At 30.5% G+C, this 23312-nt stretch overlaps 1 protein-coding gene across 1 annotated transcript in view; it reads left to right on the forward strand.

Moving 5' to 3' along the window:
• The first annotated feature begins 2403 nt into the window (after nucleotides 1–2403).
• LOC139526317 (NGFI-A-binding protein 1-like) overlaps nucleotides 2404–23312 on the forward strand; it is a 79108-nt gene continuing 58199 nt past the window's right edge. Inside the window, exon 1 of the mRNA XM_071321449.1 lies at nucleotides 2404–2630. The gene's annotated coding sequence lies outside the window, so the exon portion shown is untranslated. The remainder of the gene's footprint in view (nucleotides 2631–23312) is intronic.

Here is a 23312-nt window from a genome sequence, read left to right on the forward strand (position 1 = left end):
TTGACCGTTAATGAATATCCGTTTCACAAATGATATCGGATATGTTCCTTATGTCTCAACTATAATCCCGGTCCCTTTTCTCGAATGTGACCAATCTAATTAGACTATTTACCTTGTGTTTGAGCTTTTGTTTTTCCATTTGATTAGGAACTTTCCGTTTTTAATTTTCCTCTGAGTTAAGTATTTTTTTTTGTAAAGGAGTAGGTCCGGTAAGGACTCATTTTGGCCTCAAATTTCAGTTTCATCTGACGAAAGATTTTGACCACTTTTTAAACACTTAAGTGTCTATTTCACTTGATTCAATTAGTTTATGTGAAAGATTTCAACTGATTAAGTCATTAAAAACGATCCGACTGAAGCTCAAATATGAAAAATCTCTCAAATATGCCAAAAAACGTCACTTTTCAGATAGTTTTTGTCAAAAATGAAAGTGGCCGCATCCGTGTCCATCCACAACCTTTATATTTATGTATTATCATAAAATACAACTTACATTGCAATATTAAGGATGAACACGAATGCGGCCACTTTCGTTTTACACGGAAACCGTCTAAAATTTAACTAAAATGATAGAATTTTGAAGATTTCAGTAATTTAGCATGACTTAATGGTGCTACAACCCGATATATGTGCATTGTATTGTCAAAAACAGCCCATATTTATGTAGCAGAAGCATTCAAATGTCCAATAAATAACTAAAAGTTTACATTTTAATAATTTTGTAAAACTGTTATATTTTTGGGCCAAAAAGGGGCCTTACCGGACACTCCTTTACACTTTACATAAATGCTTATTTATTCTATTCTATTCTTCATATGAAAGTCCAGCGTAGCCGGGTAAACAGGAACATAAGTGAAAAAATCCGCTAACTATACACGTCCTATTATTTAAAAAAGGACCACCAAAGCACGGTGTTTCTGAAAATTAACAAGTATGCGTCATTTATTGTATCTCACTTTAAAAAAGAAATCCGATTACATTAAATTGGTTGACTGTTATTGAATATCCGTTTCACAGAGGATAATGTATATGTTCCTTGTATATGTCTACTACAATCACGTTCCCTTTTACCGAATGGGACCAATCTAAATAGACTATTTACCGGGTTTGTTAATACATGATTATCATGATGGGTGCCAAAAGTGGAGCAGGGTCTGCTTACCCTCAAGGAGAACCTTAAATCACTTCCAGTTTTCAGTTGGGTTCATAATGCTTAGTCTTTAGTTTTATGTGTTGTGTCTTGTGTACTATTATTTGTCTGTTTTTTTTTAGCCATGGCGTTGTCAGTTTGTTTTCGATCTATGAGTTTGGTTTGAACCCTTAAACTGACCTTTGCATTCATTTTACAAATAGCTGTACATAAATCGAATAGTGAAAGTACATCGTGTCGTCGGAAGGTTCCAAAGCATTACAAACACAATTAAAAGCTGAATAATCAATCATTCTAACCGAAAACATTGTCAGTTAGCAAGAATAGTGTTGTGGGAATATTTAATAGATATTTGAGACCCTATTGTGTATGTCCCAATTCATATATAAGGACTGCATCTAACAAGGAACTGTTGGAGTGGCCACGTTTATCTTTTGGTCTTTATTTTATAATGGTTTTCTCAATATCACTGGACAGTGTGTATCCGTATTTGAAATGTTTTTTTTCTTGAATGGCTTCATACATGTGCATTAAATTCAAGAGTTTAAGAACAACAAAAAAAATTGTTTAGTTCTATTTTATGAAAACTACACCGTAGAAAATGGCTTCGACCGTCCAAAAACGTAAGAATGAGGTGTTGGCTTTACCAAAAATATTTTTAAATCTGCAGTTATGGATTTCCGTATCTATAAAAAAAGATGTGGTTTTACTTGGGTGTAGATAACTATTGGCAACACAACCGAACGATTGGTGTTGACACTAAAATATTAAGCTGTCAAAATATAATGTAGACTATACGTATATACCATCATGCTATATCATTTTGTTGTACGTAAATAGAGGTAGAAGATATAAAATGGTCAACGTTTTCTTAAACTATTGAGGATTTCCTTTTATATATGTTATGGTAAGAGAAAACTCCCTATATTCTTGTTGTAAATATGTAAAGTTCATCAAATATAACTGACATATAACTTATTATATTTCATTTACTAGAGGAGAATATTACAAGGTTATGAATAGTGAATTTGTTTGTGAGAGCAATTCCTTATAGTTTTGTCAGTTTAAGTAAAAAAAATTGAATTTGACAATAAAATGTGAAAGGTAATAAATGTAACCGTAATTTGTTTTTATTCATCAAACATACAATAACAAGCCATGCATGTAGTATCACGTGTCACATGATTTATGTCACAATAACAAAAGACCTTTAAAAATCGTTTTCAAAGGAAGATTTAAAACATATCTTCCCAGTAGATCGTATTGCTTTATGTGCAACAGAGCGATAATTACAAGTTTAATTGTTTTAAAATCATTTGTATAAGGTCTGCCATATTACTTCTGCACATAGGATTACGCACAACAACGGAACAGGTGTTAGCTGTAATGATATCTTCTGACATACTTGATTTGAAGAAGGATTGTTTAGATGAGATAGACCAATGCAATTTGCTAATGATACTTTATACAAGATAAACAGGTGAGAGCTTTAAATTAATTTCTGTAGATAAAGAAGTTTGCTTTTTCATCAAATTGTTTGATGATGTATTTAACTGAAGCAATGTGTTGAACAATGTTTATCCCCGCCGCAATTTTGCGCCTGTCCCAAGACAGGACCCTCTGGCCTTTGTTTGTCTTGTATGATTTTTAATTTTGTTTTTTTGTGTATAATTCAGAGTTTGGTATGACGTCCATTCTTACTGAACTAGTATACATATTTGTTTATGGGCCAGCTGAAGGACGCATCCGGGTTCGTGAGTTTCTCGCTACATTGAGGACACATTGGTGGCCTTCGGCTATAATTGTCTGCTTTATGGTCGGGATATTGCCGCTTTGAATAAATCTTTGAACATCAAATTCATCGATTGACCGTTGTCTTTTAATACAGAGGATATAATAGAAAATCACGTATCCGCCTCTCATTCAGTACTAACATAAAACATGTAAATAAGAATTATTACAATTGTCTGTGTTCCAAAATAGAAGATTTGGTATGATTACTAATGAGACAACTCTCATCAAGAGACCAAACTGACACCAAAATAAACAATTATAGGTCAATGTACGGCCTTCAACAATGAACAAGGCTCATACCACATAGCCAGTTATAAAAAGCCACGAAACGACAATGAGTAAATATACTTCCCGATATTTATCCTTAAAAAACTATGATAGCTTTAAAATCCAAATGTTATAAGAAAACGTTCTTACCAAACTTAAAGAAACTGTCAGAAAGACTACATGTATGATGACATATGATGACATATAGTTAACTAGCAATGTTGTACTTACAAAAAAAGTGGTCTTTAATTGTCTTAATGTTGATATGAAACTTAATTCATCCAGGATATTTTGAATATCAAAAACTAGTTAACTTTCATATCCTTTTATTAGGGACAATCGTTGTAAAGATTTCACCGAGTTCCATATTTTTATGACTTTTCTTTTTTTTATATACTAGTATTGGTATTGTTCTCATTATTTAAACAGATTCAGGACTTCAAAACAAAATCAATGACATTCATGATTATATGAGTTAACTATTTATCAGCTTATTGCATCTATGGGGACACCAACCCTGTACCCATGAAATATCTCAAATTATACATAAAGCTGGTGTATGTCCACCAAGACAAAAAAGACAAAGAAATTTTACTTAACATAAAAAATAAAATAAAATAAAATAGCTGTTATCTATCAATAAGAAAATGATAATAAAATCTGTATTCTCTTCCTTCTTTGTTTCGTTATAAATAGCCACTAAACCCGCATTGCAAGCTATAATGTAAATGAATGGATCTGAAATTACCATTGCGGAAAAAAAGAATGCACAAGGAAGGTATCGACTTACAGTGGTTATGTAAACAATACACAATTATTCCTTAAGCTAAAAAGATAACTTGATACATCTTCGTTCTTTTGCCGAATTAGTTTATAAAAAATCAAGTTGAAATAAAAAGGTTAAAACATAATAAAACATAAATTACAAAACGTAAAGAAAAAGCAAGAATTTATTTTGTTTTTACAATGCGTTGTTCCGTTTCCTTCTTACATGTTTATAGTAATGATACATTCCATGATAATTTGCATAAGTGATACAAAGACATCTACATATTACTTTTTAACTTGGCAGATAATCCGTCAAGATAAGAAATGTCTATAGTATTGATGTCATTCGTCTTTGGAAACTATTGACCGTATTGATGCATTGTTAAGATTACCCTTTAAAAGGCTATTTATGAATGGAATTTTGCAAATAGATATGTTTCATTGAATAAACAACAAAAGAATCACCCAATTTAATGTTTTAAAACTGATTAAATTTCAACTTTACAATAGTCTTGTCATGTTTAAATTTACTGCTTTTGTGTTACAACGTCAGGACAATATAACCGGTTTGTTTCAATGCATTTAAATATACATTGCATTTGCACTATGTACTTTTTTTTTATTTTAAAAAAGGTTAAGTTATTGAAAATTAATGCGCTGCAAATGGCTGTCAATGAGTCATCGTTTTTTATGCCCAACTGTTCTTTCGAACTTAATAAGACTATGGAAATGATGGTAGTGCGGATCAACTGTTACAATATTTTCATATTTTAAACAGCAGCATAGAATCTATGACCGACTGCATGAGTTTAACCTCCCTATCATAATTTCGCAGTCGTTATCTCACCTACGCTCACCTACTTATCTGTCTTCTCATTTGGTACTTACATAATAGGAAAACGATGACACTTGTCATCAGCGGTAATAACCCATTGCTATCTCATTGGTTAACACCCCATACTTTCCTTAATTCGTATGAAGATAAATACAATGACACAGTATACTATATACAGTGAGAGACCAAGCCAACACAGTATACTATATACAGTGAGAGACCAAGCCAACACAGTATACTATATACAGTGAGAGACCAAGCCAACACAGTATACTATATACAGTGAGAGACCAAGCCAACACAGTATACTATATACAGTGAGAGACCAAGCCAACACAGTATACTATATACAGTGAGAGACCAAGCCAACACAGTATACTATATACAGTGAGAGACCAAGCCAACACAGTATACTATATATAGTGAGAGACCAAGCCAACACAGTATACTATATATATTGAGAGACCAAGCCAACACATTAACAATTTTTTTATATCACCTTACATGCAGGATAAATTATGATTTTTTTTTTCTGTAGCGTATGTTTAAACTTTAATTAATGCCTGTTCAAATAATTAAAAAAGTCATTCATTTTTTAATTAAGAATTCATTATGAAAAATAAGCATCATAACGTAACAATGTTAACCTAATGTTACTATTTCATCCAACCAATTTATCGATATTGATGTAGTATTAATTTAAAAAGGTTGTAACCACTCAGTGGAAATAAAATATAGTGCAGAGTTTCAAAACTTGATGAAAACGAAAACTTGAGGCTACGTATTCGATTTAGTACAAACTATACGGTTGTTTCTGGTTGGTTTCTTTGTTTCTTTTGTTTTGTATCTGACTTGTACGACGTTTCGAGAAAGAAGTAGTACATTTTGAATTTAAAAGAAGTATATACGTTTAAAATTTTAGAAACTTTAATGGTCATATACCAGTTAATGTAAGTTAAAAATATTCCTTTTCCTTCCTTATTTTAAAATATTAAAGATTCTAATAATTTTATGCAAAAGAACAATTTTAAGTGAAAGATGAATGTTGTACACATTTGATATTTTTTAAAATGCAACTTCGCAAGTAAGTAATGTATGAAAATGATTTCAAAAGTAAGCAAGCTAACAATTGATTTTTATTGTGAAAAAAAAACGAAAAGGGGGGGGGGGGGGAGGGGAGTGTTAAAAAATGAAATTCAAAATCAATATTTTTTTTTCTAATTGAGAAAAAGGCAGAATGTCCGATTCCTACACCCTTTCCCCTTTAAAAATCTTAAAAATTGTACGTCTGCTGCAGAATATTTAAATCAATACATACAAATTCAAATCATATGAATTGAATAACAATATTAATGTATAAAAACAGCTCGTTATATAAGTGAATGTATTGTTATGAAAAAATTTTGTGTTTTGTATTAGATATATAGAGGCATATATTTTTTTTTGAATTTTTTTTCCATGATAATAAGTTATTATATGTCTTTGATAGTGTTGATCATGATTAACACGTGTTACTGTATCGATCGAATCACAGCTTACCGTCCAAAATTGATGACATAAGTTGAGTGATTGTTCTCGAGATTTGCTGCATATTTGAACATGTACTACACGGACACGTTTTACTAGTGACATCAATCGTGCAACAGTCAGTTGATAGTGATTTTATCTGTTGATAAGATTTGATTTGATTTATATAAAATTATATATTCTGTTTTTTTTATTGAAATATAAAAGTCGGTAGAACAGTTTTTGTGACATATTTTGATATATTTGATAAGAGGTTAGAAGTGATCTCCACAGTACATGTATCTTTTTCAGTGTAATTCAAGCATCTAAAATAGTCCAATCATTTACCAAAGAAAAAACATAAACCAGCAATATATCATGTATATTAACAGTTGTCACATAATCCATTTTACAACATCAGAAGACATTTATAAAGTGTTTTAAGAGGAAGTACTTAAAAATGTCTTCCCAGGAGATCGTATTGCTTTAAATGCAACAAAGCGATAATTAGGTCTTTCCACCTTTTGTTTTTTTTTCTGATTAATTTTTATTTATTAGGTCTTTCCACTTTTCTGTGGAAAGACCTATTGTTTTTCTTCTGATTTTTTTTTCTTCCACCTAATTTTGTTCTTGCGATAAAAATTTGTTTTGCAATATGTCGCTTAGATATTTGGTATATGATATCGAACAGTTTATGCGTTTTTGAAATTTGCCCTGCGCAACCGAATACTTTTCTTTGAATCAGCGTATAATAAGCTATCATTCGACGATTGAAATGACATTTTAAACTTAATTTTACAACTTCCATATTAAAATACATTGTTTTTGGTGGAACGACCTTTAATTGTTCTCTGAACAATTGGTTTTAATTTTTTTTTTTTCTTCTGCAGTCTGAGATGCTTTTTTTGTCTTAAAACATATCGAATGGATTTTTGGCGAATGATGTTGTACAGTAATGGGGTTTTCAAAACTCACCCTGTGTGACCGAACACTTATTCTTATAGGAGTTATCTCCGAACGTCCTCTTTTTCTTGTTATCGCAATATTTCTAAAACCGTAAAAGAATTCGGCAAACTGTTTTCACCAAATTGTTGGTCTACTCTTAAGAATGATTTGGTTAAGTTTGACTTGAGTTATCGAAAATAATCTTATGGGAGTTATTTCCCTTTGAAAAATTAAGATTGGTGATTTGTTGGATAAATTCATACGTTATAAGTTGTAGAGACCTACAGTCTTTTGATATGAAGTCCTTGGTCCATTTTTAGGAAATTAATGTTAAGGTCAAGGTCAAAGTCATATTATAAATTTTGAATTTTGCTTGTTATCGTTATTCTAAAGAAACTGTTACAGTAAATGATATGATGTGTTTGCCAAATAACTGTTTACAAAAAGGCGCAACTTCAACATATTTAGGAGTTTTTTTCCCTTTTGTCCCGTAAAGTATTTTTTAACTATTTAACTATTGATATTCATCAATGACCGTTGTCATTGATATTATCATATAGGAGATTGTAAGAATCCTCTCATTCGGTTCTTACATAAAAGATGTAAATGAGAACAATAACAGTTGTCTGTTTACTTGAAAAAAATAGACATCCAGATATTTATTATTAAAACACAATGTATAGCCGTTTAATTAAAATTAGTGAATAAATAGTTCTTCCCAAACTTAATTCGACTGTAAAATATTGAATTCAGAAAGACTATGATGAAAAATATTAAACTAACAATGTGAAGTATATGTGAAGTTCATTCTTGAGGAAAACATGGCCTTTAATCGTCTTAATGATGTTATTATTTCAAATTTGACGTGACTTTGTGTTGAGGCCTTGACTAATTCGGATGTGCCTTTTTTGTGTTTGGTTGTGTTGGATTTTGTCGGGTTATGTAATGTATCCGGTTGTTTTCTGTAATCAGTTAATACTTCATGATGTATATCTTTTATATAGTAATTTTATAAAATTTACTGTTTGCAAAAGTATAAATTATTCTAAATAATAGGGATGTTCTGGTACCTAACAGAAAACCCTGACCGTTTTTGGCACAACTTTTTTGAACTTTCGGTCGTCGATGTTGTTCAGCTTTGTACTTGTTTTGACTTTCAAACGTTTGTATCTGGGCGTCACTAGTAAGTCTTGTGTGGACAAAACGCACTTCTGGCGTATGCAATTTTAAACCTGGTACCTTTTGTTAGCTATTAACCGTGTGTTTCTTTGTCAATTGTGTTCTCCTATTTTTTTTATATTATAGTCCTGTAATGTTGCGTTGTCATTTTAATGTTATATTTAGCATTGCCATAAAAGAGGGAGGTTTGGCATGCCACAAAACCAGGTTCAACCCACCATTTTTCTCTTTAAAAAGTGTTCTGTACCAAGTCAGGAATATGGTCATTGTTATATTATAGTTCATTTCTGTGTGTGTTACATTTTAACGTTGTGTTTCTTTTGTGTCGTTTGTTTCCTCTTATATTCGAGTGTGAATTCACAATATCATAAGACGTACCACTGTACTTTTCTATCCCAAATTCATGTATTTAGTTTTGATGTTATATTTGTTATTCTCATCGGATTTTTCTAATGCTTAGTTCGTGTCTGTGTGTGTTACATTATAATGTTGTGGCGTCATTCTCTTTTATTTAATGCGTTTCCCTCGGTTCTGGTTTGTGACCCGGATTTTTTTTTCTATCGATTTATGAGTTTTGATCATCGGTATCCTACTGTTGCCTTTATTTATTAAACTCAATTCATGCAAAATAGTCTGAATAGCAAAAGCAGCTTCATATCCTTTAATTAAGGACTTTCCGTTTTAACTTTTTCTCTGAGTTTTGTATTTTTGTGATTCTACTTTTTTCATATGTTGGTGTTGTTCTCAGTTTTGACAAAAATTGAGGATTAACAGACAAGACCAATGATATTTCTAATTAAATGAGTTTTCTATTTATCAGCTCATTGCATCTCTTAAGACACCAACCCTGTACTCATCAAATATTTCAAATTATAAATAACGCTCGTGTGTGTCCATCAAGGAAAATTAGCAAAGAACTTTTACTTGACATTAATAATATTATCTAAAATAGTTGTTATCCATCGACAAGAAAATGATACTAAAATCTGTAACCTTTTCCTTCTCGAAACCCACACAGCGAACAAAAAACATGTTTTTTTCCCAAGATCAAGATTCTTTTATTATTCTATTTTATGACTATATGAGTTTTCTATTTATCAGCTTAATGCATCTCTTGAGACACTTACCCTGTACCCATTAAATATCTCAAATTATACATAACGCTGGTGTGTGTCTATCAAGGAAAATTAGCAAAGGATTTTTTACTTAACATAAACAATGAAATAAAACAAAATAGTTGCTATCTATCGACCAAAAAAATATACTTAAATCTGTTATATCTTCCCCATTTAAGAATTCCTTCACAAAACCCACACAAAGGACGAAAACAAAGTATTTTCCCAAGTTGAAGATTTTTTTACAAACAAGGAAATTTTTTCAGAGAAGTATTGTTAAAAACTACTTGTCAATTAAATAAAGAAAGAAATGTCCTCAATACAAAAACTTGACTGTATACGTAAATAAAGAACAATACTGTTTAGGTCCTTTCAACATGATTAAATCTCGGCTTTACATTGATCTTGTCATGCCGGGGGTATTTAGTATCAATGTGTATAGGTTTGTTTTTTAAAACACGGTTTCTACGGATATTGTTTGTAAAATTTTAAATATACTTTATGCGACAAGTTATTCATATTAAAAAGATAGGTAATTAAAAAGTAGAATAACAAAAACTACTGTGTCTGGCTAATAGTTACCAAGTCGGCAATATGACAGTTGTTGTCCATTCGTTTGATGTGTTTTGTCTTTTGATCTTGGCATTTGATTAGGTACTGTCCATTTTGAATATTCTTCGGAGTTCAGTATTTTTGTGATTTTTTTTCTGTCATATATTGGTATTGTTCTCAGTTTTTATACAGATTGAGGACTTCAAAACAAGACAAAAGACATTCATTATTATATGAGTTTTCGATTTATCAGCTCATTGCTTCTCTTGAGACACTTACCCTGTACCAATTACATATCTCAAATTGTGCATAATGCTGGTGTGTGTCAATCAAGGAAAATAAGCAAAGAATGTTTAATTTAACATAAATAATCAAATAAAATAAAACCGTTGCTATCTATCGACCAGAAAATTATACTTAAATCTGTAACATCTTCCTTCTTTAAAAATTCTTTCACAAATCACACGCAAGGACGAAAACAAAGTATTTTCCCCAAGTTGAATATTTTATTTCACAAACAAGGAAACATTGTCAGAGGTGTATTTTTGAAACTATTGTTCAATTAAACAACGAAAAAGTGTCCCCATTACAAACATTTTACTGAATATGTAAATAAATAACAATATCGTTTAGGTCCTTTTAACCTGATTAAATGTCTACTTTACAATTACATTGTCATGTCCGAGGTATTTGGTTTTAATGTGTATAGTTTTGTTTTTAAAAACACGATTTATTACGGATATTTTTGTACTTATTCTTTTAGTATACCTTTTGTGATAAGTTATTCAAATTAAAAAGATTAGTAACTAAAAAGTAAAATCATAAAAACTACTATTGCTGGCTGATAATAACCAAGTCAGCAATATGACAGTTGTTGTCTATTCATTTGATGTGTTTTATAATTTTATTTTGCCATTTGATTAAGGACTTTCCATTTTGAACTTTCCTCGGAGTTTAGTATTTTTGTGATTATACTTTTTTTTCGGTTTCAACATTATTGAGACAACTATCATATTGAATAATTCATAGTTATGGTTGACGTTTAGCAAGGAAATCATAAATGCCATTTATTAATTGAATTTTATATTAAATATCATTCCTTCTAATGTAAATGTATACAACACTCCGCTACGTCATACAATAATTATACTACGCTGTTTTGTCAAGTATATTTCTATATCGGTAGTGAGATTCTCAAACTCATATATCAGCTGCGAGAAGCAAAATGTGTCGCCAGTCTGATAATTAGATACATTGCTTCCTCAAAATTTGTCTAATTAAACTGTGTTATCAATGCAGTAGTTGCGACATCTATATGTGTCTGTACTTGTCGTCGTTATCAATACAATACATTGTCTTCGTTTTTTTAAGTTCAGTTTAAATTGATAATAAAAGCATTAACAAATCTACATAGACAATAATAGTGCATTAGCTTGACATATCAACGATATAAGGATGAGGCTTAGAAACGGGGAAATGCGAGGCTGTGCATCGGGCCGAATCCTTATATCATTGATATGTCAAGTCAATGCACTATTATTGTCTTTATACTGCAATCTAAAAAAACATTTTCAATTGTTGTCTAATGCGTTAAGGTTATTTATTTGATTTAAATACTGGGGGAAATCGCCTTTAAAAAGGCCTCATATCATGCTCGCGGAGAAATATACAACACAATGAAATGCACATTTATACCTGTTGATACCCACATTCGATGGTGAACGTGAATCGTTTGAGTATTGACTAAAATATTAACCATAAGCATAAAACATAATGATTGATAGGTTGCAAACAAAAAAAAATAACCAATGAAATATGTTTTTCCAATAAATTGAAAATAAACAAGGTTAAGTCGTTCCACGCATCGTTGTATGCATTGGAAACAAAAACAGGTTGAAGAGGTCGTATGAATAATTAATTATTATTTCGGCAAATTCTAATTAAATATTCATGAGGAAAAGTGATATCGGGTCAGTGACTGTATATGACATAGAAATATACAGTCAACGCATTTTGACTGCTCAAATAGAACGAGTGCAGTATAAATGTGGATAATAATGCATTCCTAGAGTAATCATAAGGATACTATGTTTTTAATTTATGTATATGAAACTGAATGTTTATTTATCTTATTGAAAACAACTCCCAATCAGAGCCCAAAATGAGGTATAAGATACAAGCTATATATATAACCGTGCTGTTTCGTTATTATTCACAACTCAAACCGCATTGTGAGCTATAATTGAAATGAATGGAGCTGACATTACCATTGCGGAAAAAGAATAAGGAAGGTATCGACTTACAGTGGTTATGAAAACAATACACACTTTAACCTTAGGCTAAGAAGATAACTTAATACGTCTTCGTTCTTTTGCCAAATTAGTTTATAAACAGATCAAGTTGAAAAAAAAGAGGTTAAAATCGTAAAGCAAAAAGCAAGAATTTGGATATTTAAATCATTTTGTTATCTTTTTACAATGCGTTTTTTCGTTTCCTTCTTACATATTTATAGTAAAAATACATTCCGTGATAATTCACATAAGAAATACAAAGACATCTTAAGATTTCATTTTATCTTGGCAGATAATCCGTCTAGAACAGAAATGTCTATAGTATTCATGTAATTTGTTGATCATATTGATGCATTGTTAAGATTACCTTTAAAAACCTATTTATGAATGGAATTTTGAAAAAAAAGGTATGTTTCATTGAATAAACAACAAAAGAATCACCTAAATGTAATGTTTTAAAACTGATTAAATCTAACTTACATTAGTTGGTATATGACCATTAAAGTTTTTAAACTGTTAAGTTTGAATACCTCTTTTAAATGCAAAATGTACTACTTCTTTCTTATAAAAACGGAAAAGGGGGATGGGAGAGTGTTAAAAATTAAAACTCAAAATAAATAAGATTTTTTTTTAATTGAAAAAAGGCAGAATGTCCCATTCCTACCCCCTTTCCCCTTTTGAAAAAATCTTAAAAATTGTACGTCTGCAGCAGAATATTTAGATCAATACAAAAGTCATACGAATTCAAATTATATAAATTGAATAAAAAATATAAATCTATAAAATCAGCTCGTTATATACATTGATATAAGTGAATGTAATGTTATGAAAAAATGTTTTGTTTTTGTTTTGATTTTAGATATATTGAGGCATATATTTTTTATTTGAATTTTTTTTCGTGATAATCAATTTTTATATATCTTTGATATTGTTGATCAGGATTAACACGTGTTACTGTATCGATCAAATCGCAGCTTACCTTCCAAAATTGATGACATAAATTGGGTGTTTCTCTTCGAAATTTGCTGCCTATTTGAGCATGTACTAAACGGACACGTTTTACTTATGAGATCAATCGTGCAACAATGAGTTGATAGTGATTTTATCTTTTGATAAGATTTGATTTGATGTAAACTAGTAAAAGTGATGAATTGAAACCGTTATTATCATTTAATAATTTTCTTATGTATATATACATATATATTCTGTCTTTTTTATTGAAATATAAACATCGATAGAATAAAGGAATTCATTATTTTGTTTTTATTTACCAAAGAAAAAACATAAACCAGCAATATATCATATATATGTTAACAGTTGTCACATAATCCATTTCACATGCTACAACAACAGACGTTATTTATAAAGTGTTTTAAAAGGAAGTATTTGAAAATGTCTTCCCATTAGATCGTATAACTTTAAATGAACCAGAGCGATACTTACAATTATAATTGTTTTAGTTCATTTGTGTACAGTCTTTCAAATTACTTGTGTGCACAGGGTTAACCACAGCTTTTGTTAAAAACCTGTCGGCTGTAATAATAACCTATGAAATACTGAATTTGTAGAACAATTTGAACGTTTTGTTAATTATGTTGCATACAAGGTACGAGCTTTAAATCAAGTACTATTTCCTTGGATGTATTAGTATGTTTTAATGTATTATAATCAAGTAATGTTTTAAACAATGTATAAAGTGTGATGATAACAGAGCAAACATTGGTCTAACAACGAAATGTGGCATTCCATATTACACAGTCCTGAAATATACAAATAAGTGTTCTATGGAAGACCATCTTGTTTTAAAATGACATTGCTATTCCTACAAACAGAATGGTAATACTAACAATATGTGATAATTATTTTGTAAACTTATTACAATAAAATATTTATAGTATGTATGCAGAGTCTTCCGAATAAGTGTTTTGCTATTTCAATTTGGATTGATGTTGATAAGCGTTGATGTTAGGTGTCACTTTAAAACAAAGTACTACGTTCTTTGATAAAAAGCTGGTTTGTTCTTCATCAAAGCAATGGCTTATACATGTAATGGTTCAAAACAGAAATGATAAATTACAAAGTATATTTGAAAAGAGGAACAAGAAAACAGACACCTCTTCAGAGCACACGAAATCACCATCAGTTTTTGGTGTGGTTCGTATTGCTCAGTCTTTAGTTTTCTTTAGCGCTTTGTGTACTGTTGTGTACTGTTGTTGGTGTTGTTGTTTTGATTTTTTGGATTGATCGTTTTGTTTGATCTTTAAGTATGAATATTCCTTTTGGTATATTCTCTCTCTCTTCTGTACACATCGACAAATACCTGCATATATAAAACACATAATTATAATAACAGCAATGTCATTTGATGCGATCTGAATATAACACAACTTTTGGCGCACTATTTAAGGACTCTGAAAATCTTCATTGCTATGATGGAATTCGGAAATCCTTTATTTAATATTAAATTTATAGATTGACCGTTCAACACATATTCAATATAGAGGAGATTATAAGAAATCACTTATCCGCTTTTCATTCGATACTAATATAAAACATGTAAATGAGAACGACTACATTTGTATAATTACTGGATAAATGAGCTTACCCAAAATTTATCATAAAGAACGATATATAGCCGTTACATAAAAATGTGTGAACTGCATGCAAGACAAAAGAAGACAAGATCCAATTCAATTTGTTAAGCGTAGTGAAATGATCTCATGATAAAAAGTCGGTATTTTTAAGAATCCGGTTTGAGCACCTGTTCTACTCACCTAAATTTTTATTTAAAAACGTAAATCGTGAAGAACATCCTCAAAAGTCAAAGAAGAAATAAGTATTTTCAAAGGTTCTTTAATTTTATTCTCAGATAAACATGATAAATAATGAGTACGTTGATTATCTGTTGTCCCTTGTGTGCTTGTCTCTATCTCAACAAATTCAGTGAAAATAAGTTTTATAGTGAAAAGTTGTGAACTGGGTAGATAATCCTTTAAGATATACAAAAACTGTCTATAGTATTTATATTATTCGTGTTTAAGAATTATTGACCACATTGATCTATTGTTAAAACTACTTTTAAAGGCCTTTTTATAGATTGAATTTTGCAAATACAGATGTTTTATTTAATAAGCAAGAAAAAAATCGCCCAAATGTAATGTTTTTAAACTGATTAAATCTTTACTTTATAATAGTCTTGTCATGTGTATTGTGGTTTTTTTTGTTGCAACGTCAGGACAACTATAATCGGTTTGTTTAACTGTATTTAAATATACATTGCAGTTGTACTCTACACTATATTTTTGAAATAAAAAATATGTTTGTAGATTGCATGTTATTTACATTGCACTTCCGACGATTTGGTTGTCAGTGATTAATCGTTTCAGGCTAAATGTAATGTCCAATCCCTACTTTTATGGTATATTAATAGTTTGTAAATGTTAAATCTAAAACAACACTAGCAAATCAAGTTTGGTGCCACATTTGTAGTGACTGCAATTTTATTGTGCGTTAACGGCCTACCTTTGGTCGACAATTAAAATTGGCCATTGATATATGCAAAGTCTTTACTTCATTTACCAACAAAACACAGACACGCAATATATGTACAGTTGTTACATAATCAATGTTACAACACTGGACGACCATTAAAAAGCGTTTAAAGATGAAGCATTTTAAAAATAACTTCCCAGTATATCGTTTTGCAACTGAGCGATAATTACTTTGGTTAATTTGTATAACGTCGTTTATATTACTTATGTACATAGTATTAAACATAACTAAACTAGCCAGAAGAAATGGTAGATTTACTTAAGAAATACTAAATTTCTAGAATGATTTTTTAGATGAGATAAACCAATACGTTTTGCTAATGATACTTTTGAAAATAAAAAGGTGTGAGCTTTAATTTAGTTGAAATTTATTTATAGTCATAACTTTGATTATCTTCAAATTGCATCATGAAGAAATAAACCTAAATAATGTCTGTTCTCTAAATATCTATAAATACTGGGTTTTATCAACCACATTATAAATGTCCGTTAATGCTTTCAGAATTGAGAATATTTTAAGTGCATCATTTTTTGGACTCTATGAATGTTTATCGATATTAAATCTGGTAAATACTGTGTTTAATATTTAATTCATCATCATGTATAATAATAACCTAGAATAGTTGTTTCTATCGCTTAATAATGATACTAAAATCTGTTGAAATTCTTTTGTAACAGTTTAGAAATTCCTTTACGACACCCACACAATGGTCGAAAAAGATTAAATTTCCAAAGTTGATCATTACTTTTCAAACGAAGAAAATATTGTCAGTGATATATTGTTAGACATATTTTAAAGTAAAAAAAGAAATGTCCCCAATACAAAGGTATGACTAAATACGTGTATAAAAAAACTACTATTTAGGGCCTTTAAATACGATTAGTTCACGGCTTTACAATAACCTTATTAAGCGCGGGGTATTTTGTGTCAATGTTTCTATGGATATTTTTCTGTAAATTACTTAGTATACTTTATGTGACAAATGACACATTAAACAGATACATTAGGTTATTAAATTGAGAAACTACTGTTTCTGGTTGACAATTATCGGGTTTCAACATAAGTAACACAATGTTCATTTGAATAATCCATAGTTATCGTTGACGTTCAGCAAAAGTATAATAATGACCTATCATTTGGTACTTACATTAAGAAAACAATGACACTTGTATGTAGGCTAAATACATAAACTTCTCAAAAGTTTTCATAAAGAACGAAGTATAGCCGTAACAACAATATGTAAGGATAAGCGTCGGTCTTGGATTCTTACTAAAGTAATTTTTGCTGTAGTAGATTGCTTGTATTTATGAAAAAAAATGCACTACTGGTTCAACAAATACACCCAAGACAGTGTTGCAATGTTTTTTTGTATCAACAATATTTGTTGAATTCGTTTGACCAATGCACTCTTTTAATTGCCTTAGTTTCTTAAACTGTTTTGTGTTGTCATTCAATTCTGCCCATGTAGGTGAATGTTTACATTTAATCAATGACAAAGACCAGACGATTAATGAAACGTCTAAAAAGAAAACAGCTTTATATCTTAATCTTGTTCACTATGTTGACACACGTACCACAAAACATAAATGATGATTTAATATCGAATTCTCAGCTAACTACATTTCTGGAGCTATCTATTCTTTACCCGATTGTATGGCGTTACATATCTTAATATATACATTACGGTCTTGTATGTCAATCGAGAAAATAATAAGTCAACGAATTATAGGAACAATTACAATAAAAACATGTATTGTATATCGATACAAAAATGATACGGACATCTGTTCAATCTGAAATATTTGGAACTTTCTTAAACCATTAATATTCTAAAATATTTGTTCAATATTGACAAAAAGTTATTCTACAATCTGTTTAATCTTCCATGTTTTTGGAAATCATGAAGTTCACCCACACAACAGACGAAAACCATAAATTTACCAAGCCAACATTGTTTGTATAACAAGGAAATATTGTAATTGATGAATTGTTAAAACTCCATTCCTTTAAAGTAAAGGAAAAAATGTCTCCTATACTATGATTAAATTGCAACCATGAAATAAGAACAATACCGTTTAGAGTCGCTAAATCTGATTTAAATCTTTCCTTTACAATAACCTTGACTGAAAGTTGTAAACACATGTTTATAAACAAAAGGTTGGTATAGATTTCTTTTGGTGATTACCAGCTGCACAATGTGTGACAATAAACTCATTATAGATACCAGGATTAAGAATTTGACTCGTGTTTCGTCTTCATAGTGTGCAATTTCTGACCTTATATACAAACGTTGAGTTATGAAATTTCCAAATTACTGGGGACTACAGCTGATATTATTCAACCATTTTTATCGTTGATGCTGGACAGGGAACACATAACACCATATCATGTTTATATTGGATTGTTCCTTTTCCCACAAAATGGACCTCCTCGTAATTCTTATGTAAATAGCAATATGCTATATGTTACCTGAATTATTGACCAGGTATTTTTATAAAACAAATTGCTCAAACAGACGTTTGCAAAGAGAAGCATCGACGTGTTTTTCACTTGTAATCAATGTTGAATTGCAAAAACAAAACTGCCTTAAAAAATATTTAGGGGGTCGTTGTTATTCTGTGGTTTAGACATGTTGAAATGAACATTTGCATTTTATATATCTATTTCGCTAAGTCCTTAGTGTTCTTGCTTTTATTTGTACTGGATTATTGTCACGTAATGTAGTCATTTTACCAATGTCGTTACACTAAGCGTAATGTTTGGTTAGTAATAACATCTGGTTTAATCTACCTTTTTTGTTATCAGAAAGTAAATTCACAATTATACTGAACTCCGAGGAAAATTTTAAACAGAAAGTCCCTTATCAAATGACAAAATCAAAATCTCAAACACATCAAACGAATATATAACAACTGCCATATAGTCTGCTTCTACGTATGCTAGAGTTTGGTTTATGTATCAGTTAAGTGTTTATTCGATATTTTCTTCTTCTATTTGATGTGTTTCCTCGGTTTTGGTTTTGTATTAGTTTATGACTATAGAACAGCGGTATACTTATATTGCCTTTAGTTCTAACCTTTTGTAATATATGTACAAAAGGAGACGATTGTCAGTCTAATAACACTTGTTATCTGACACAAACATGTGGCAAAAGTAACCAAGTGCATCATGAACAGTACCTCCACAATTCCTACACGTAGACGACCTAACTATCGTTTTTCAGTGTGAGTCAAAATATTAAAATTTCCGAAGCATATGTAAAAAGTAATATAGGTACTCTTTTTTTATTTTTGACAAAAACATAAAGAAGGAATATACAGTAACAGTTGCCACATAATTTATTTTACGTTAATAGAAGCATTTTAAAAGGTGTTTTGATGAGGAATTCATGTGACATATCTTCCATCTTCCCGTAAGAACGAATTGCATAAAATGTAACAGAGCGACAGTTTGAATAAAGGCTTTTAAGATTATTTGTGTAATATCTTCTATACTATTTGTGTACATCAGATTTTGCACATTCAAAACATGTCAGCTGTATGGCAACTTCCGCCATACTGCATTTTTAGAATGGTTGTTTAGATGAGATAGACCAATACGTTTTGATAATTATACGATATACAAGATACATCATGAAAATGATACTAAAATCTGTAACATCTTCCATGTTTAAGAATTCATTGACGGCAATCACACAATGAACAAAAACAATTTCTTTTCCAAAGTTGAACATTTGTTTACAATCAAGGAAATATTGTCAGTGGTGTATTGTTAAAATGTGTTTCAATTTAATAAAGAAAGAAATGTCCCAAATACAAAGATTTGACGTGAATAAAGAACAATACCGTTAAAGCGGCTTTACAATGACTTTGTCATGTCCGAGGTATTTAGAATCAATGTGAAACAAAATTAAGTACTATATATACCATGGTTTTTACGAGTTAACATATTTAAACAAACGAATCCGAAGGATGAGTTTGTTAAAATATGTTAATGAGTAAGACACATGGTATATAAAATTTGTAATATAAATAAAATGATTGACAGCTTCAAGACCTTCAACTAATATTTGAAATTGATCACGTTACAGTTTTATCCAATGAAATGGAAGCTCGCGCAAGTCACTTTTGCGCTGCGTGTATGATCGTCTGTGTACTTCATGTAATAGAACCCCTGAATTTGCAGAAAGTAAAGAAAATGTCGGATTTTCCCTGATTTGTTTTTAGTTTTGCGCCCCGTGTATGATTGTAGGCGCAGGTAATTTCATGTCATCAGATTGAGGTAAACACAAATGTCGGATTCCAGCGACAAGGATTAAATAATTATTCTAATGACGGTAAGAATTTTTTTTTTTTTTTCAATGTATCATACAAATTAATCATATTTTACAGAATTTTTATCTAAATGAAAAATGCTTCTCTTCCGTTATTTTATTAGATTATTTATTAAAATACAATTTAAATGATAAAATAATATTTTAACAGTGACGGATCCAGGGGCGTAGATAGTGTACGTCCCCTAATCATGTTTTTTCACAGATATTTGTAGCCGATATTTATTCCTTTTTGTATAGGTACCCCCCTTTTTAAATCGAATTTAAATTGAATTTTCGCAAAGGAAATGATAGTGTTACATTTTATTTTTTTCAAAACTGAAAATAGAAACATTCAGTAATTGTTTCCAAAATTAAGGGAATTCGTAACAATACTATGTAGTTTGAAAAGGGTTTCTTGAAATGTGGTACACATAATTTATTGCTTTTTCTTATAAAATGAAAACAAATGAAGATCTTGACCTTTTAGTACGTTTTACAGTTTCCTAAATATTTTAGAGGCGGATGCATTTAAAAAAAAAGGTGGAGCTTCAGCCATGGAATAACATCAAAATGAATATGTTATACCATGGCTGAAGCTCCGCCTTTTTTCCTTTGGATTCTAGTCGAGTTGCATATTTAATTAGCAAAGTATGGTACAACATAAATTTGCATATAATATACCATGGTTTTCCCTCACCACACTTTTAAAGCAAATTATTTCATAAAAACATCAAAGGAAAAAATCCAATTTATGTTACAAATTTGCATAAACAAACAAACTTACGCACACACAGTCATGCTCAACAAAACTAAACTAGCAAAGCAAAGCAAAGAAAATGCCGTACAGCTAAAACGGACATTGTAACATTTTTAAAATTTGAAACTAAAATTTGAAAACAAAGAAATTATGATACAAATGTCAATGGGAAAACCTTCCATCATGGTTAATATGAGGTAGGAGATACAAACTATAGATAACAGTGTTCAATTCAATTTTAATAACAACTCAATCCGCATTGCAAGCTATAATGGAGCTGACATTACTGTTTTGGAAATAGGATTCAAAGGAAAAGGTATTGACCTTCATGTAAATAATACAAAATTGTTACACGGGCTAAAATGATAACATGCTATATCGTCGTTCGTTATCGAAATAGTTTATAAAAGAATAAAAAAATCAAGTATTTGAATATTTAGATTATTCGGGTTTTTTTTTTACACAGTGTTCATTTCTTGTCCATACAAACTAATAGAAATGACAACTTCCGGGATAATGCACTTTAACAATACAGAGACATTGAAGCATAACATGTAAATTGGTAAGATTACCCTTCCAGATATAAATTATCTATAGCATTCATGTTAATCGTCTAAGTCAAACTGTTGTCCTTATTGGTGTATCGTTAAGACTACTTTTAAAAGTCTTTTTGATAAATGAAATTTTCAAATACAAATGTTTCATTAAATAAACAACAAAAGAATCATCTAAATGTAATGTTTTAAAACTGATTACAATTAAAAACTTTACAATATTCTGTCTTGTTAATTGGTTTTGCCCTACTACGTCAGGAAAACTATAATCGGTATTATTCAAGTTTATTTAAATTTGATAAAAAACGGTATCCAAATAGATTTCAACTTTCCTATCATCATTTTGTAGTCGTTATCTTCCATTCGCTTCATGAAATCGCGTTTACAGGTCAAAGTATATAGGTTACGCTTATGAATATGTACACTATACTAAATTTCACAAATGTCTCTTTATACAAAAAAACTGCTCCATCGATGTCATTGTAGACGAAACGCGCGTCTGGGGTAACAACAAAATTTAATCCTGGTTTCTATGATGACTTTATTTACAACCACTGGGTCGAAGCCACTGCGTGTGGAGTTTTAATTCCCTGAGGGTATCGCTAGTCCAGGAGAATGTTCCTTCATCCAAGCATATCTTGGATGTGCAGGATGAAGGTCATTCTTAGAATATGAGCCTGAGGCTCGAAAGTAATGAATTAGCTTTACTTCTCTATGAGGGGTGAAGCTTACATATAATATCTCTGTTTAAAGAAACAAACTATATAACCACCTATAGCTGGCCAGTGACCTTGACCCTAGTATATAAGCACCTGTTCCATAATAACTTGTCATAATTTAAAGCAAGTTTGTGTCGACCAAATATAAAACCCAGTGGAAAAGGGTGGGTCTGACTGATAATCCCTAGGGTGGGAATTAATTACTTTCGAGCCTCAGGCTCATATTCTAAGAATGACCTTCATCCTGCACATCCAAGATATGCTTGGATGAAGGAACATTCTTATTCATATTTCGCCTTCGGTCTCAAGTAATGAATTAGCTTGTTTAAAGTGTAGACACAAACTAAAAACAATTTTTATATAAATGCCAACATTTAATAAAGGATAAAAATCACAAGATCATCCAGTAACTACAACTGAAGAAAAGTGTTTTAGTACTGATATTATTTACTTTCCTGTTATAGAACTTGTAAAAAGTTTTACCATATGTCCAGACAAAACTGTTGCCATAATGTCCTTAATAGAACATCCTGAAGCTAAATGCACTTATGAAGAGGTTCCTCCAAATGAGTTAACCTTAAAACCTCGGATAAAATTAGAACTCTCTAAACTTTACGAAAAGACTTAGATGAATTCTCTCACCTATTTTGTACACAAAACATGATAAATCATTGTCTTAATCAACACAAAGTTTTGGTTTATCAAAACCTTTGATCACCTCATTAGGTAAACTAACTAACAGATCTAGTATTTTTCAAAAACTCATGTATATGAAAAAATAAAGTGCCATGTCTCTGAATGAAAGACATAGAATGTAAATCTACAGCTGATAAAGATAGTACTTCAAGGCAGATGTAGTCAAGGCAAATAAAGACACAAGTATAAAAGACAGTTTCAATGTTAAATACTCCAATGAATATTAAGAACTTAAAAAAGATAGTGCTAAAATTCATCTCCCAAGTGAAAGAGTATCTAACTCTTCAATTGCAGATTCAGGTTTAAGCAACCTTCCA

This window comes from Mytilus edulis, chromosome 6, assembly GCF_963676685.1.
Source record: "Mytilus edulis chromosome 6, xbMytEdul2.2, whole genome shotgun sequence".
Taxonomy (NCBI): domain Eukaryota; kingdom Metazoa; phylum Mollusca; class Bivalvia; order Mytilida; family Mytilidae; genus Mytilus; species Mytilus edulis.